The following is an 18,782-nucleotide window of genomic DNA, read 5'->3' as shown; positions in this document are numbered from 1 at the left end:
AGAAGAGTCAGGTAAGATCCTGGGAAGAGACATGTGGGTTAGGGCCCACTCAAAGAAACACCGTGGAACGATTCAAAAGAGAGAAAGCACCGGTTGAATTAAAAGACTTGCAAGAGAGAACGTCCTCGAAGATATTGAATAACTGCAGAGTGGAAACACGAATCTTCGAGATATCTTGAGCACTCCAGAACAATTGAATAGCGAGAAGAGGGATGAATATGAGGTGCACCGGCATGAGAAAACATTTGAAATACGGAAAAGAATATGAACAACACCGAAAGCTTGAATTGGATCCAGCGGAGAAGGAAAAGAACGAATAATGATGAGCTCGAAGCTCCATTAGAATCTTCATGAGAAACACCGGATACGAACATTGATGGAAAATGAATGGAGAGGCTTCACATCAATAAGATGGATACTCGATTAAGAAATCTGAGTCCTTGAAGAAAAACAAGGGAGGGAGGGTGGGAAAAACAAAGACAACTTGGAGACGGATGAAACAAACACCGTTGAGAAGACTTTGAGTTGATCTTGCGGATGTTGAAAATGATCAGATCCACTTGAAGAGAAGCACACTGCTTGAAAAGGATTGACATGACAATCTCGATTATCATGAAGGATTGGTATCCACATCGGAGTATGAGAACACCTTTTAGAAAAGGTATGGAATCAACATTTAGACATTGAAGCAACTCAAATACCACAACTCAAAACAAAAACAGAGGATTGTCTTGCGGAATAAGCCGGAACAAACATATGGTAGAGATTTCGTCCGAAGTTTTCGTGGTGGGGCCTACATGGGCTCGATCGTACAACACCATCATGTACAAGGCAGTGCACATGACATACGAAGCGTCCCCGAGTCGGCATAGCCAAGGACTCTTTAAGACACAACGAGACCACTGTAAAACCAACCGTGAATAGGTGGACCACTAGACGTCGAACCCCAATTTCAAATCATACATCTGTCGGAAAGATATCCTAAGAGCTACTTGAATTCCCACTTATGAAACTCCCGAACCTTTCCGGTTATGCAATCAGGTGTTGGGGATATAGGGGAAGCATAATATCTCACCCAAAACTAGCAAATCCTACATCCAGCTGTATCCATCCTTCAACACATAACCAAGAAACCTTCGGAAATCATCTACCTCAACCTTCGAAAAGCATCCGTTATACAAGTTATGGCAATACTCCCGAACTCCTGCCCCAGTACTGGGTGGCGTCGAGGTTATCTCACCAACGAACTGCATAAAAGAGATTTTCGATGTCGGCGTACTAAACTCAGGTATTCCAGAACTGCAACGATAAAATTATGACGACAACACCTCGGAGCTCAACTCTCAGGGACACTTCCACAAAACCCCTGACAGGAGGCACCAAGACAATGTTCTCGTCACAAAACCATCGAAACGATTCCAAGATACCCGCGTGATCCTAAATTTTTTTTAGTGAAATTTGAGAAGAGAAGAGTCAAAACTCTATGTTAGGATGCCTCACCAGAGCGATAAAGAGACTGGGAAGTAAAAAGAATTCCTAAACTCTCCGATATATAATTCCTAGATGACTCAAAACATTTTTCTAGACTCAACAACGGCTGCTAAAAACAATCAAACAGTGGGGGCTCCTAAGGTCGGGGAAGGCTCTGATTACCAACTTCTAACGCCCTCGATGCGGCTATATCTCCCACGTGTCGAAGCACGACTTAGAGGCATAACCGCATTGAAAGCAATGTCGCAAGTGAGGTAATCTTCACACAACCCGTGTAATACATAAGGGGAAAAGATACATAGTCGGCTTATAATCGCCACTTCACACAAATACAAGAATAAAGCATTACAACATCCAAATACAATCAAGGTCCGACTATGGAACCAAAATAAAAGAAGAACCCCAAATGCGACAAGGTCCCCGATCGACCCCAACTGGGCTCCACTACTGATCAACTAGAACGAAACAACACAAAGGACAAGATCTTCATCGAGCTCCTCCTTGAGCTTGGTTGCGTCATCTGCACGGACTCATCGGCACCTGCAAGCTGGTTTTGGAAGTATCTGTGAGCCACGGGGACTCAGCAATCTCGCACCCTCGCGATCAAGACTATTTAAGCTTATGGGTAAGGTAAAAGTATGAGGTGGAGCTGCAGCAAGAGACTAGCATATATGGTGGCTAACATATGCAAAAGAGAGCGAGAAGAGAAGGCAAAGCACGGTCGATAAAAGTATGATCAAGAAGTGATCCTAAAACAACCTACGTCAAGCATAACTCCAACAACCGTGTTCACTTCCCGGACCCCGCCGAGAAGAGACCATCACGGTTACACACGCGGTTGATTCATTTTAATTAAGGTCAAGTTTAGGTTTTCTACAACCGGACATTAACAAATTCCCGTCTGCCCATAACCGCGGGCACGGCTTTCGAAAGTTCAAATCCCTGTAGGGGTGTCCCAACTTAGCCCATGACAAGCTCTCACGGTCAACGAAGGAATAGACCTCCTCCCGAGACATTCCGATCAGACTCGGTATCCCCGTTCTTCAAGACATCCTCGACAATGGTAAAACAAGTCCAGCAAAGCCGCCCGATGTGCCGACATCCTGATGGGAGCTGCACATATCTCGTTCTCAGGGCAACACCGGATAGGTCAAGCTACGAGTAAAACCATCCCTCAAGTTTCCCCGAGGTGGCCCCGCAGGCTGCCCATTTCGGACCAACACTTAGACAAGCACTGGCCCGGGGGGGTTAAAATAAGATGACCCTCGGGATGCGCGACACCCAAGGGAAAAAGGCTAGGTGGCGAATGGTAAAACCAAGGTTGGGCCTTGCTGGAGGAGTTTTATTCAAAGCGAACTGTCAAGGGGTTCCCATTATAACCCAACCGCGTAAGGAACGCAAAATCCGGGAACATAACACCGATATGACGGAAACTAGGGCGGCAAGAGTGGAACAAAACACTAGGCATAAGGCCGAGCCTTCCACCCTTTACCAAGTATATAGATACATTAATTAAATAAGAGATATTGTGATAACCCAACAAGTAAACATGTTCGAACAAGGAACAACATCTCCATGTTCCAACAAGGAACAAACTTCAATCTTCACCTGCAACTAACAACGCTATAAGAGGGGCTGAGCAAAGCGTTAACATAGCCAATCAACGGTTTGCTAGGACAAGGTGGGTTAGAGGCTTGGTTCAACAATATGGGTGGCATAATAAGCAAGTGGTAGGTATCGCAACATAGGCATAGCAAAAGAGTGAGCATCTAGAAAGCAAAGATAGAAGTGATTTCGAGGGTATGGTCATCTTGCGTGAGATCCCGCAAGGAAGAAGAACGAGTCCATGAAGAAGACAAACGGACGAAGTCGAACCAATCCTCACAACACGATGTTATCGGAACCAACCCGAAGAAGCAACACCGGAAAGAAGCAAACAACATAGTAAACAACCAACACATAGACATGGCATGATGCACAAACAATTATGATGCATGTCCGGTTTAATTAGGCATGGCATGGCAAAGTACACAAGCAACCCTACAAATTAAGTGGAGCTCAATATGCAACGAATTGCATATTGACGAAACACCACATGACTTATTTAGTTTACTCTCGGTTAGGTACCCAACAATATTAAATGTTGTTAAGCATGTCAAGAGGTGAAACATAAAGGATTATCTATCTAAACAATTTAAATGGGGCCGGATATAGCAAACAACAAATCCGGTAAATCCCCATATGCATTAGTAAATTAATGCAAACAACAAATTAAACCATCTTAATGTTGTTAACATGATGCGGATGACATGTTCAAGTTTTATGCAAGTTTTATTAAAAGTTGACAGGATAGGAGATGAGGCATTTGACATGGTGGCGGAAACAAAAGGGGTGCCACGGCAACGATAACGAAAACGGTGCCATGGCAGCGTTGCGGTTCTGGTAACTCGATTGAGATACCGATGCAAAGGAGAAGTGTGCGGATGCGTGCAAAATATGGTGGGGAGCTCCCGGATTCCGGGTGTCCCACAAGTTAGCGGCAAACGAGGAGGACCGAGCAAGTGACAACTCGGACACGGTGCAGACAACGGGTGCATCTCAAACAACACATGCATTCAGCCCACATTGGTCGTCTCAGGGTTATACCTTCGACGCGTGCATTTCGAGGAGGTTCAAAAACGTCGAGGGAAGTAGTCGTTCACGGGTCGTAATGGAAGTAGTGGCACACGATTTGTAGATGTTCAGGGTCACGGCGAGGAACTTGACATCCAAGGGATCTTCGAGGGTCGACGGTAGTGGTACATGTTTGGTGTTTCGTAGTCGTTCGAGTCATCGGGAGAGAAACTTGGTAGTCCATGTAGTCGAACTTGGCGCATCCGAGGGGTACTTGGTGCAATAACGTAGTCATACACGGGTCGTAGAGGTACTTGGCATCGCTGAGTCGAGGGTAGTGGTTCCCTTGATGTTGTAGTCGTCCAAGGTGATGAACGTCGGGGTACTTGATGGTCTCGAACTCCAAAGTGGTACAAGGAGAGATGCACGTTCGTGGTCATCTTTGGACCTGGGACTCCATGGCGGCGCCGTGGGTGTCTTGCAGCAACAGCAGCAGCAAGGCGTCCGGGAGGAGATGTTCGCGGCAGAGGACGAAGCAGAGGAGCAGCAGCGAGGTAGGGAAGATCCTGTGAGGAGGCAGCAAAAGTGCGGCTCCCGAGCAGAGGAGTCACGGCCATGGGGGGAGCGATGAGCTGACGTGGCTCCGGTGGAGCTGCTCGCTGGCGGTGGCCGGAAACAGAGGCGAGGGCGCAACAAGGGAGGCGAGACGTGCAGAGCAGAGGCTAGCGGCAGGGTACGACCATGGTTCACGGCGAGGACGAGCAGGACGTCGAGGCGAGCAGCAGAGGCAACATGCGGAGTAGGACGCGGCATCCGGTCGTGAACGCCGGCGGAGAAACAACGCACGATGGCGAAGCTATGGGCCAACACGGTGGTCTCCCTGGCTGGCGACCGCGCGGGTCTCGCAAGATGAAGGAGCGTCGCGCAAGGCATCGGCAAGCTTGAGGGCCAGCGACGCGCATGGAGGTGGAGGGGATCGGCGTGAGAGAGAGGCCAGGGAGGCTGAGGCGGGGCTGGAGGGAGAGAGCGATCGAGGGAAACAGTAGAAAGGAGATGGGGATCGGGCTCCTGGCGGCGCTGGAGGTTCGAGCAGGGGAGCGAGAGAGGGTTTTAGATCGGGCTAGGGTTGCGGTCGGGCTAGGTTTAGCAAAGTGGCGGCTCGGCCTTGGCCTTGGGCTAAATGGGCCGGCCTAGCTACAGGTTGCGGCTGGCACAACAGGGGAGGCCCAGCTAGCTCTCTTCTCTCTCCTCTTTCTTCTAAAAAAACAGAGAAGTAGAAGAAAGGAAAAAAGGAGAGAAGAGAAGGTTGGAAGAGGAATTTGGACATACGGTTAATTTTCTTGGACTCACAAAAGAAATATTTTTGGCCCAAGAAAATTAGAAACGGCAAGATTGAAAGATATAAATCCAAACTCATTTGAATTTGATTCAAATGGGTTTGAACTGGGACTCAGTAAGAGGAAGGTCCATAAATGTTGAGAATTTAGGTGGAGCTCCGAAAAATGAAGAAAGGACATATGGCAAAGTTAGAGGCCAAGAGTTGCAATAACAAAGGCATTGGGATTTGCAAGTGTGTTCATGGGTGATTCCGAAAATGGAATATTTAATATAGCTCCCTAATATCGGGAGGATATATTATAAAGAGAAACACCATGTGAATTCCCTCGATTTAATTGGAGCGAAGATCCATACGGTTTATTAATATGAGTTGCAAAGATTAATGACATGATGGCATGATGACAAGATGCAATGCACATGATGCAAAGATGAATGCAATGCATGACACGCAAGCAAAGACAACGCAACAACAGCGAATAACAGGACGACACCTGGCACATCGGTCTCGGGGCGTTACACAATGATGCTATATTCGTTGTCATCGACAAAATCACTAAAGTGGCTCACTTTCTGCCTATCAAAGAGTCAATCACTACAGCTCAATTGGCGGAACTCTATACCTCTCGGATTGTCTCTCTGCACGGTATTCCTCAAGTGATCTCTTCAGACCGTGGCAGCATCTTTACCTCCAAGTTTTGGGATTCTTTTCAGAAGGCCATGGGCACCAACATCCGCTTCAGCACAGCTTTCCATCCTCAAACTAGCGGTCAAGTTGAGCGTGTCAACCAGATTCTTGAAGATATGCTCAGGGCTTGTGTGATCTCCTTCGGCATGAAGTGGGAGGATTGTCTTCCTTATGCTGAATTCTCCTACAACAACAGTTTTCAAGAAAGTTCGGGCAAGGCCCCTTTTGAAATTCTGTATGTCAGGAAGTGCCGTACCCCTCTCAACTGGTCTGAAACCGGTGAACGTCAGCTTCTCGGAAATGACTTAATCACAGAGGCAGAGGAGATGTGCAAAGTCATTCGAGATAACCTCAAAGCAGCCCAATCCCGCCAGAAGAGCTACTATGACAGTAAGCACCGTGATTTGGCTTTCGAGATCGGAGATCATGTTTACCTCCGCGTCTCTCCTATGAAAGGTACTCGTTGCTTCGGTATCAAAGGGAAGCTGTATGATCTCCTTCGGCATGAAGTGGGAGGATTGTCTTCCTTATGCTGAATTCTCCAACAACAACAGTTTTCAAGAAAGTTTGGGCAAGGCCCCTTTTGAAATTCTGTATGTCAGGAAGTGCCGTACCCCTCTCAACTGGTCTGAAACCGATGAACGTCAGCTTCTCGGAAATGACTTAATCACAGAGGCAGAGGAGATGTGCAAAGTCATTCGAGATAACCTCAAAGCAGCCCAATCCCGCCAGAAGAGCTAATATGACAGTAAGCACCGTGATTTGGCTTTCGAGATCGGAGATCATGTTTACCTCCGCGTCTCTCCTATGAAAGGTACTCATCTCTTCGGTATCAAAGGGAAGCTTGCCCCGAGATACGTGGGACCTTTCAAGATTGTCAGCAAGAGAGGCGATCTTTCCTATCAACTCGAGCTTCCTTCAAACTTTGCAAATGTTCATGATGTGTTCCATGTGTCTCAGCTCCGAAAGTGCTTCAAGACTCCTGACCGCACCGTCAACTTCAAGGACATTGAGCTCCAAGAAGATCTCACTTATCGTGAGCACCCAGTTGCTATTCTTGAGGAGACTGAACGCAAGACTCGCAACAAGTCAATCAAATTCCTCAAAGTCAAGTGGTCACACCATTCCGACCGTGAAGCTACCTGGGAACGCGAGGATCACCTCCGTTCTGAGTACCCAGCGTTCTTTCAGTCCTAAATCTCGGGACGAGATCCTTTCGTAGTGGTGGAGTGTTGTAACACCCCAGATGTAACTTACCCAATTTGTACTCCAACTCTTGCCGTTCCCGGCGTTAAGTTATTTTATTTTCTCGGGTTCGGGTTTTGTCTCCGTGTGTTGTTGTCATTGTCATGCATCTCATATCATGTCATCATGTGCATTGCATTTGCATACGTGTTCATCTCATGCATTCGAGCATTTTCCCCGTTGTCCGTTTTGCATTCCGGCGCTTCGTTCTCCTCCGGTGGTCATTTCTACTTTTCTTTCGTGTGCGGGGATTGAACATTTCTGGAATGGACCGAGACTTGCCTATCGGCCTTGGTTTACTACCGGTAGACCGCCTGTCAAGTTTCGTACCATTTGGACTTTGTTTGATGCTCCAACGGTTAACCGAGGGACCGAGAAGGCCTCGTGTGTGTTGCAGACCAACACCCCTCCAAGTTGGCCCAAAACCCACCAAAACCCTCTCCATCATGTAGAGTGTTCGATCATGATCACGTGGCCGAAAACCGCACCTCATTTGGACTCTCCTAGCTCCCTCTATGCCTATATATACACCCCCCTCCAAAATTTGCGGTTCCCCTCTCCCGAAACCCTAGAAATCACAGATCCGCCGCGCCGGACATGTCCATTTCCCGCCGGACAACCTCCACCGCCGCCTCGGGCCAATAGGGGCGCGACACCTGTCCCGGGCGGACGCCCCACTTCGCCGCCGCCACGCGGGCCCGCCAGGCCCGCAACCGGCCCCCGAAGCCCACGTGCCAGCGCCGCCCGCGCCTTCTCTCCGCCGCCATCGTCTCCGTCGCCGGCGCCCTCCGGCCGTCGCCGTGCCATCTCCACCCGAAGCTCCGCTGCTCCGCCCCATCTCCGGCAAGCCGCCCGACGCGTCGCCGGCCGTCGCCTCCGTCGCGTTGCCCCGCGCCGCCCGGCCTCGCCAACGCCGGCGAGCTCGAGCTCCCTCTGGCCGCCCTCTGCTTTCGATCTCCGGCAAGTTCAAGAGCTCCGGCGAGAGCTCCGATGTACCTCGGGAACCGTGTCCCCAGATCCAGATCCAAAATTCTAGGGTTGACCCCGTTTTCTTCCCAAGTCCCTAACATTTTTGCTCATGTTCATAGCATCGTAACTGTGCATCCATCGCTCCGTTTTGGGCATATAGCATATCAAAATGTTCGCCTCAGAGAGTGCATTATTTCATTTCATTGCATCATTTTCATTTGAGTTCATCTTGATGCCCGAAATGCTGTTAGAAGAGTGCTACTTAAGATTATTGTCAGATCTACTGCTTCATTTAGATATTTGTCATTTTTGCCATGATTATTGTGTGCATGATATGCCCATGAGTTCTACATATGTTTTGTTAAGGGTTTTGCCATCTTTCCAGAGGTACAACCCATTTATTTTTGTGATGTGTGTGGTGACTAGCACAAGCTTGCCAAGTGAGGCACTTGGTAATGCTGATTTGAGGGACTTAGCATTTCCACTAAGTCCTTGACCTGTTTATCTCATATTGCCATATGTTCATGTTGTTTCCTTGTGATCCATGCCTCTTTTGGGGATGATCAGTAAGGATGTTTTATTAATATTGTAGTGCTCTATCCATCAATGTCTTTGTTTGCAATTATGAAGTACCCTAGCTTGAGTCAATCGAGCTCTACTTTTGCTACTTCGTGAATCTGGGCAGATTGTCTACTTGTTAGCGATTTTGCCGAGGATGTTGTAGTTGATCCGTACATGCTATGTTATTGTTCTTGCCATGTCTAGCTTGAATTTTGTGTATTCTTGATGGATGTATGCTTAGCTTTTCATGACTTGCTCCGTAGTGAGTGCATCGAGCTCATAAACATGCCTACTTGATATCTGTTTTCAGCATGTGCCAGTTTTCACTAAGTCTGAAAACTTATTATGTTTTGCCATGTTCACATGCTTGCAATTGTGTTTTCTGGTCCCTTTTGGATCAAGGTCACTAAGGGACTTTTGTTAAGATTTTTGAGAGCTCCATGCCATGTTTTACTTTGCCATGTTCAGGTCCTGTAGCATGTAGTTTTGTTGCTCCGAAGAGTGCCATCTGATCTGAAATTCCAGACAAGTGTTAATTGCACTAAGTCTGAAATCTGTTACCATATGCATTTTTGCCATGCTTGTTTGAATCTGTTAATGGATAAATTGGCCGTAGCTCAGTGCTAGAATATTGTTAAGCATATTGAATGGATTCCACCCATGTATTTTGATTCCATGTTTGGGTGCTGTAGCAGGTTCATCTTGTTGCATTTAGATGGCTACTTGCTGTAAATCGCAGAACGTGGTCATATTTGAATCGCTTGCCATTTCCAAACCGTAACTCCGATTCCGGCGTTCTTTATATTGTTTTCAAGCGATTTAATATCATCTTTCCAGTGGCACACTTGGATTTCCATGTTGAGGCAAGGTTCATGCTTTCCCTGTCACATCTTGCATATGCATCCCGCATCGCATCCCGCATAGCATACCATCCTTGCATCATATTGTTTGATCCTTGCACATGGTTGATTGTGTTCCGTTTGCTTGTTTGTCTTGTTTGGGTAGAGCCGGGAGATGAGTTCGCTAATGAAGAGCCCGTTGAGTTTGCTTTCGAGGATCCAGTCAACTCTGACAACTTTGTAGGCAAGATGATCATACCCCCGAAATCACTACTATCTTTGCTATGCTAGATTGCTCGCTCTTTTGCTATGCCAATGCTACGATGCCTACCACTTGATTTCAAGCCTCCCAAATTGCCATGTCAAACCTCTAACCCACCATGTCCTAGCAAACCGTTGATTGGCTATGTTACCGCTTTGCTTAGCCCCTCTTATAGCATTGCTAGTTGCAGGTGAAGATTGGAGGCCGTTCCTTGTTGGAACATTATTTACTTGTTGGGATATCAGTATATTATCTTGTTATCTTAATGCATCTATATACTTGGTAAAGGGTGGAAGGCTCGGCCTCTCGCCTAGTGTTTTGTTCCACTCTTGCCGCCCTAGTTTCCGTCATATCGATGTTATGTTCTCGGATTTTGCGTTCCTTACGCGGTTGGGTTATAATGGGAACCCCTTGATAGTTCACCTTGATTAAAGCTTTTCCAGCAATGCCCAACCTTGATTTTACCATTTTGCCACCCAGCCTCTTTTCCCTTGGGTTTCCGGAGCCCGAGGGTCATCTTATTTTAAACCCCCCCGGGCCAGTGCTCCTCTGAGTGTTGGTCCACCTGTCAGCTGCCGGTGGCCGCCAGGGGCAACTCTGGGCTGGCCTACCCATACCTAGGACAATCTGAGTGTGCCCTGAGAAAGAGATATGTGCATCTCCTATCGGGATTTGTCGGCACATTCGGGCGGTGTTGCTGGATTTGTTTTAACCTGTCGAAGTGTCTTGAAGAACTGAGATACCGAGTCTGATCAGAACATCTCGGGAGGAGGTCTATTCCTTCGTTGACCTTGAGAGCTTCTCATGGGCTAAGTTGGGACTCCCCTGCAGGGATTTGAACTTTCGAAAGCCGTGCCCGCGGTTATGGGCAGATGGGAATTTGTTAATGTCCGGTTGTAGATAACTTGAACCTTAATTTAATTAAAATGAATCAACTGAGTGTGTTACCGTGATGGCCTCTTCTCGGCGGAGTCCAGGAAGTGGACACGGTGTTGGAGTAATGTTTGCGCAGGTTGTCCTCTAGTTTCTCGCTCGCGCTTTGCCTCCTCTTCTCGCTCTCTTTTGCGAACAGGATAGCCACTATATACACTAGTTGCTTGCTGCAGCTCCACATATTTACCTTGCCTTACCTATAAGCTTAAATAGTCTTGATCGCGAGGGTGCGAGATTGTTGAGTCCCTGTGGCTCACAGATTACTATTACACCAGATGCAGGGCCTGATGATTCCGCTCCAGGTGACACGCTTGAGCTCAAGTGGGAGTTCGACAAGGACTCTCAACGATACTATGTTTTCTTTCCTGATGATCAGTAGTGGTGCCCAGTTGGGGGTGATCGGGACCGTGTCGCATGTTGGGTTATCTTTTATTTTGGCGCCGTAGTCGGGCCATGAGTGTTTGAATGATGTAATGTTATTTATGTACTTGATTGACGTGGCGAGTGTAAGCCAACTATGTTATCTCCCCTTTTATTATCCATATTACATGGGATGTTGTGAAGATTGCCTGACTTGCGACATATGCCTTCAATGCGATTATGCCTCTAAGTCGTGCCTCGACACGTGGGAGATATAGTCGCATCGAGTGTGTTACATTCATGTCTTCACAGCCCATTAGTCTAGCCCATAGATAACAGGCCAGACGCCCGAGGACCACTTAGTCCAGGACTCCCTCAGTAGCCCCTGAACTAGTCTTCCATAGCGAAGTGCTCAGCACACATGTTGTCTTCGGCATTGCAAGGCTGGTTCCCCCTTCAATGATCTCCATGTAATGTATTCGGCCATTGACCCTAATGTCGCCTCCTTGGCTTCTTTGCGTTGAATAATCTTCATCCTCCACGTGTCGAGCGAATGTGGAAAGTCAGGGTGTTTTTTGCGAATAACACCTCATCCATGCAAGGAAGAGCGCATATTTAACGAGATTGGATCCTAGATCCATTCAGCGCCGCACAGAAGAAATCCCCAGAGACTGCATAGGAGAAAACATTCCAGCATGGCTAGCGTCGCCAGCTCCTCCACTCATCCCAGCCCAGAGAAAGGCGAGTGGGAGAAGTGTTCCGTGTCTTATAGCCGTTTGACGAAGTTGCAAACGCAGGGATACCTTCCCCACGCAGATCTAGTCCCTGTTCAAGCAGGGCTAGCTTCCTTCAATGAGGGGACTCAGGCAGAGGACTTCCCCAATCCATTCAGGGGAGAGCGAGTGTGTTTGGTCCCCTACCTATTAAGAGGCATTGGATTTCCTCTCCATCCGTTCCTCCGAGGGCTCCTAGACTACTACGGCCTCCAGCTGCACAACTTCACTCCGGCCTCTATTCTGCACATTGTGGGTTATGTTACTTTATGCGAACTTTTCCTGGGCATCGAGGCTCATTTCGAGTTGTGGAGGAAGCTGTTTTGTCTCGTCCCGCATAATCACGAATGGTAAATATTTGAAGTGGGCAGTGCCGAAGTATGGCACATCGCCGATATCGGATACCCATCAGGTACACAAAGGAAGGCACATGATGACTGGCCCTCTAAAAGTTTTATATAGAGGACGTTGCGCTTCCCGACCCGGTTCAAAAGTGTCGGATGTGGGGTTCCGGCAAACCCTTAAGGTTCGAACACTAGGGTGCACGCGAAGTCTTTCCCTCCTACCAATCTGCGCCCTAGCTCACTAAGATCTAGCGGACGGACCCGACGAACTCGCAACACAGAAAGACTCAAGGTTTATACTGGTTCGGGCCACCGTTGTGGTATAGTACCCTACTCCAGTGTGGTGGTGGTTGATTGCCTCTAGGGCTGATGATGAAAAGTACAAGGGAAGAACAGCCTCCGGAGGTTGAGGTGTTCTTGTGGGTAGGCTCTCGATCGGGTTGGATCAAGCTGATATGAGATGATGTCTCCCCGATCCAATCCCCCCTACTATGGTGGCTAGATCTACTTATATAGGCCCTGGTCCTCTTCCCAAATATCAAGCGGGAAGGGATCCAACAATGGCGGGCTAATTTGAAGGGGGACAACTAGTACAAGCTATCCTGACAAAAGTGGTCTTTGCCTCCCAAAAGCTCTGGTGGTGACGCCGTCTTGGGCTCCACGATGACCTCCATCTTGCTGTCCTCCTGGTCTTGGTCTTGTTGCACCAATATAGCAACCTTTGTCTGATGCCTCGGTACTCTTCGCCCGCACTAGCTTCCTTGCACCAAAGAGGAAACAAGGATGCTGCGCGCGCTGGTGCCGCCTGGCGCCCGCCTGGTATCGTGCGTCATGGCTCACGTCACGAGGGCCTCGTGAGGTTTGCCCTGCCTTGATATCTCTGCTCCACGTGAGCCTGCCTAGCTAGGCTACTCCAGAGGAGGCCTTGCGTCATCCGCCTCGCGAGGCTTGGACCCTCGCGAGGGTCTTGGACGCTTTGTTGGTGAAGATGGGTCGTACGTCCTGCTGGCTTGGTCATGCCGTGGGTTGCAGGAAGGCAAGTCTGGGGACCCCCGTTCACAAGACGCTGATAGTAGCCCCCGGGCCCAAGGTGCGCTCGGGCTTGGCTTCACGGTGAAGCCAAGGGCCAAGTACGGAGCGCCGCGGGCCCCCAAAGCCTGTGGCCTCGATTGACGCTTGGTGGATGATTGGACGTGGGCGCCTCCGCTTCCCCACGCTGCCCTTGAATCCGCCTGGCTATGCGGCCTCGCCTCTTACATAGTTATTCTTCATCGCCACGCCCGCTCTTCCAATCTCCCTGCTGCCTCGACGCCCTGCTCGACCTTCTCAGTCCGACCTGTGCTCCGCCCGCTTCACCGCCATGGCGCCGAAACAAACAAAGAAGGGGAAGAAACCTCTGTCCTTGCCGACTGCTCCTCCATCCTTCGAGCCGGCGCTCGGTCGGCCTCGGGTGCTCAACGACGAGGCCATGGACAAGGTGCACCCCATGCTGGCCACCAGTTTCAACGAGTGGGGAGAGACGCCGGCTTAGCCTGCGTCTCGTAGTAGCATGGCTCGGGAAGTTACCAAGGTCCCGATCTTCATTGATGCCCTCTAGGCTGGCCTGGTTCCTCCCTTCGCCGCCTTCTTCAACGTGGTGCTCGAGCACTATCAGATCTCTATCCTCAGGCTGTGACCCTTCTCGCCGTCTTCGCCTTCATGTGGAGGCGATGGTGGGCATCGCCCCCTCTGTGGCACTCCTCTGCCACTTCTTCTCGTTGCATCTCACCGGTCGCCGGCAGAACTCAGGGTGCATGGGTTTCCAGGCCGTGGCTGCGACGGCAGGCACGGGGATTGACTTTGATCTCCCTTCATCCACGAGCGAGTTCCGTACGCGATGGGTGTTTGTTGACGCAGGCGTGCTCAACCCTCTGCTCCAAGCTCTGTTGGGGCCTACTATTCCAAACTCCGACTGGGGTAATACGAAGCTCACAAGCCCCTGCCTTGCCCCCGTCTGGGCCAGGCTGAAGTGGCTGAAGGACCTTGGCATGACTACGCCCATGGTGGTGAGGGAGTTCGTCAGGCGTCGGGTAGCTCCTCTCCAGCGCCACTCTTGCCCGATGTGAGACTTGCTCAGCAGACAGGACAACGTGAGGTTTCAGGAGGAGAGGCTTCCTCTCGCTGCACGGCAGACAGTGCTCACCGTCCTATCAGGTGTCCCTCTGCCAGACGTGATGCCCAGGAACAACTGCATGTTGTACCGCTGTGAGAACAAAGCCACATTTGCTGCGAACATGCCTTCCTTTGATGAGTGGGGGTTGTGCCCAGTCGGCTTGGTGGGGCCCCACGAGAACCCCATCATCATGGTCCCCTTCTTTGCCGCCGGTGCCAGGCTCGCCCCAGGTGACGATGCGGGGGAGCGAGCTGCGACGGAGGCTGGCGTCTCAGGTGCTGAGGAGCACATGCCGGGTGCTGATCCGGAGGCATCGTCCTTGTGGCCCTGCGACCCCCCCCCCCTCCTGAGGCATCGGTTGCCGAGGAGATGCGGCATGCGGCTCCCGAGGCTGAGGCTCCAGGAGCCTCGGGAGGTCGCAGTGGGCAGGAGCCGGGCTGTTCGCCTCAGCCGGGCTCCCCTGAGGTCATCCCTCTTGGGTCTTCTTCGGCTCCGCCGTGCACCGGCTTTCACGTCCAGTGCTTCGGTCGCCTTTGTGTGGACTTCGAGGAGCTCTGCAAGAGGAAGGGATCCCCCGGCGGCAGCAAGATCTTTGGGCCATAGAAGCGACAGAAGTACATCGCTATTGACGCGTAAGTATCTCATCACCGTGAATTTTTGCATGTGGTCTTCTTATCCCGATGCCTGTCCTCCATGGCACCTTCTGCCGAAGCCGTTGCGTCTTCCGAGCTGCGGCCTCCTCCTTCTTCGATTCCCCCGTCGACATTGAGCATTCCTGGCCTACTTGCCTCCCCTGGAGCAGGGTCGGTCGGAGGAGCGTCCCCGCCTTCGGGACGCACTGAGTCCGTGGTTTGGCCGCCCCTCGCCCACTGTCCGGCGTGGGGCTTGGCGGGCATGCCCAAGAATCCTCCTCTGCTCTTGAGCAGTCGCTGGCTGACCTCGGTCCTCGGTTCCTCTTCAAGCAGCGAGCCTCGATCAGCTAGGGCCCCTCGCGAGGAGGGGCTGACGTTAGGCACGATGCCAGCCCCCAGCCCCCCAGTCGGGAGGTGGCGCGCCACTTGATGCTCCACCCGCAGCCCCCGAGGTGGAGGACGAGGCGGGTCGAGCGTTCGAGCTCGAACGCGGGCGCAGCGTAGTCCGTCATGAGCTCTAACAGGAGGCGATGGGCGCGATGAGCCGCCTTGGTGAAGAGCTTGCTGGTGTTGACTCGCGTCTTGAGGCTGAAGGTCTTCGGTTGGTGGAGGAGTGGCACAAGCTGCGAGTGGCCATCAACATAGGTCGCTATCAGTGCGACCTCGAGAACGTGAAGGCCAATGAGGCCCGCTCGCGAGCTTTGGAAGAAGCTCGCGAGGCTGATTGCCGCCGCGAGGCTGCGGAGGAGCGCGCGTGGGGGCTTCAGGCCTGGAGCGCGTCCCTTGAGTAGCAGGTGGAGGCGCGCAGGGCCGCTCAGCAATTGACTGCGCCCTTTACTGGTTCTGAAGTGTGACCTTTTTAAGATGTACCCTGAAAGGCCCCTGGCCCGGACGGCTATCCAGCCCACTTTTTTTCAGCGAAGGTGGGTTTGTATTGTTGAAGGGGACGCCTGTGGAGGAAGAGGAGGTCTGGCAGCGCGAGGAGACGCTGGCCCTGGAAGTCGTGGAGCGCAGCCTTGAGCTCGAGCGACTGGAGAGGAGGGAGCGTCAAGTCGCCCAAGCAAAAGATGTCGTCAGGGCCCGCGAAGCCGGAGTCGAGGAGGAGATCAACCGCCGGGTGGCCGAGGTTCGTGCAGATCTGGATGGCAGGTACGGCTTGAAGCTGAAGCTTGCCGGTCAGGAGGGTGCGGGCAGGGCCACCGCCCTCAGGCCCAGGTTAGACGAGGCCGAGAGGCGTGTAGAGGCCACAGCCGCCGCCCTGGTTACGGCGCAGGTGGACTTGGCCTCCACCCACGCCGAGTTGATTTCCCTTCGGAAACGAGTTGACGACACTGAGGCCATCGCACGGCAAAATAGGGAGGAAGTGCTCCTAATCCGAATGCTAGAGCGCGAGCATGCTCCTATGCTTCAGGACCTTCGTAACAAGGCCAACACCGCCCTGGGTTATATCTCCGACGAGAACGCCCCGGCCCCTCACTCGAACGACTACTCCAGCCACCTAATCTTCTTCACCGAGGTGGTGACGCGCCTGGAGGTTCAATCTGCCAGAGCTCAGCAGCTTGTGGAGGAGAGGGGTCGCGGTCTGCTTCAGCATGCCTTCTCCTGTGTCTTCAGCCATCTTCTGAATGTCGACCCCAACTTCGGCTTCGACGCTGCCATTTCCCCTGTACCCACGGCCGTCCGGGGTGACCTGGCGCATTGGGTAGAGGACCATGTCGACGCGTTGGTCAGGGCCTTCACCTCAGAGGATGACACGGTATTGGTCGTCGCAGATGAAGGTGACATGGTTAATGACGGTGATAGGGGCGTCGCCGACGTCGGCAGCGATTCCGACGAAGATGACGACGACGCGAGTGATATCTCTGGTTGATCCCATGTTCGTCTGTTGTTTTATCCTGCACGAAAAACTCATGTGTGGCCCTTGGAAGACTTTGTAAGAGCATTTTGAGAGGGGGAGCCCCTCGTGTAAGCAAATTGCAGTTTTTACTTTCCTATGCGATGTGGGTATGTGTCCTTGTGAGCTCATGAAGCTGGGGGTGAGCTCCCCGACATGGTTTACCTTAGTCAGCGCCAGCTTAGGGCTGGGTCATGAGGCAATGAGTTCCTGAGAATCCTGCGGAGCTTATCGCTCCGTTTGAGGGGGCCCTGTAAGAGGTGAGCACCTGGCGCAGCGCTAGCGCGTGCTTGACGAGCATGCGCTTTGCGTGGTCTGGCTCGCGAGGAGCTTTGTGAGGCAAAGGCGATGGACATGAGTCCCAAACCAAACGAGATCCAGAAGACAAGAAATGGCTCGAACGAGAAAAGGTACCCCCCGTCCGGCACCTAGTCTAGTCTTCGGGTCTTCAAGTCTTCTCACCAGCGCGGAGCTAAGTGCTGCCACTAGGCTTGGGAGGGAGCCCCAGGGCCTGAGGCCGGCGCTCCTGAGACTCCGGGGCGTGTACAGCCCCAACTCATTATAACGTGAGAGTGTCACGGGCGGCGAGCTTCACAGGCACCGAGCCATATTCACAGGTACCGGCCTTGCTTCATATCGCCAGACGAGGGCCCTGCCTTGCGCCACCCTCGACCTCTTTTGAGCCGACTGGTCACCAGGACGACACAAAAGAGGGAAAGGGGACACCAACGGTTCCCTCGGCGACCACGGGTCCTCTACTAGGGGAAGGGTTGTGGAGGCCACCCCGGCAGAGGGCCTACCTCCGGGTGTCCCCTGGTTTCGCGTGCCTTGGGGAAAGGCCTTGCTCCTGGCTCCCTCCCGGTGACCCCCAATGCGTGTCCCTTGTTGGAATGGGTACCGCCGCGCCAGGGTCGTCGATTGACGCTGCGACCTGATTAATCTGCAGCCCATGATTAACATAAGCCTCTTTTTGAGAGATTAGCGGTACCCTGTAGTTGCCGTTGTCGGTGCAATCGTTCTGGTTCTCCGCTGGTTCTTGGAAGGCTTCGACTCCTAGAGCCCCCTCTCCCCAATCTTCTCCAATGAACGAGCCAGGGCCGTCCTCTGGTGCGTACCCTTGGTCCATCATGTGGGGAAGGTAGGCTTCCGGGGCCGTCACCCCGAACACCTCGCCGTGGTGCCCCACGCTCCATGTTGCTCGACCCATTGTGGCACCCTGGGGATGACTGTATGGCATTCGGCTGGGACCGTGGGGGGCGACATCCGTGCCCGTGCTCGCCGCGGGCGGCGTGGGGGAGTCGGACCCCCCTACACCACCGGCTGTGCTGATGTTGATGAAGCACCCAAGCGTAGTTGATGGCGCGTGGATGTGGTGAGGTTCACCGCGCGGCCCAGCAGTGGCCTGGGAGGAAGTCGATAGGAGAAGGGCAGTGCTCCCGATGCCGCTGCATCCAGCAGCTCGGCAACACGCTCCAGCAGTGTGTCCCGACCGCTTTCCATCAGTCTGCACCGCAGCAGCTCCCTTGCCACTGTGAGCGCTGCCCGCATGTTTGCTTGCTCCCATCGTGAGTGCGGTGCCATTGCTGCGGCATGCCTCGCCACTCTTGCGGCGGCCCGTACCTGCCGTGGGGTGAGGGTGGACGACGCCGGGCCGTGCTGCCCGCGCCCGGCGGAATTCGGCGGTGCCTGTG

This window comes from Triticum dicoccoides, chromosome 3A (genome assembly GCF_002162155.2).
Source record: "Triticum dicoccoides isolate Atlit2015 ecotype Zavitan chromosome 3A, WEW_v2.0, whole genome shotgun sequence".
NCBI classification, from domain to species: Eukaryota; Viridiplantae; Streptophyta; class Magnoliopsida; order Poales; family Poaceae; genus Triticum; species Triticum dicoccoides.
Note: the sequence above shows the minus strand (reverse complement) of the source record.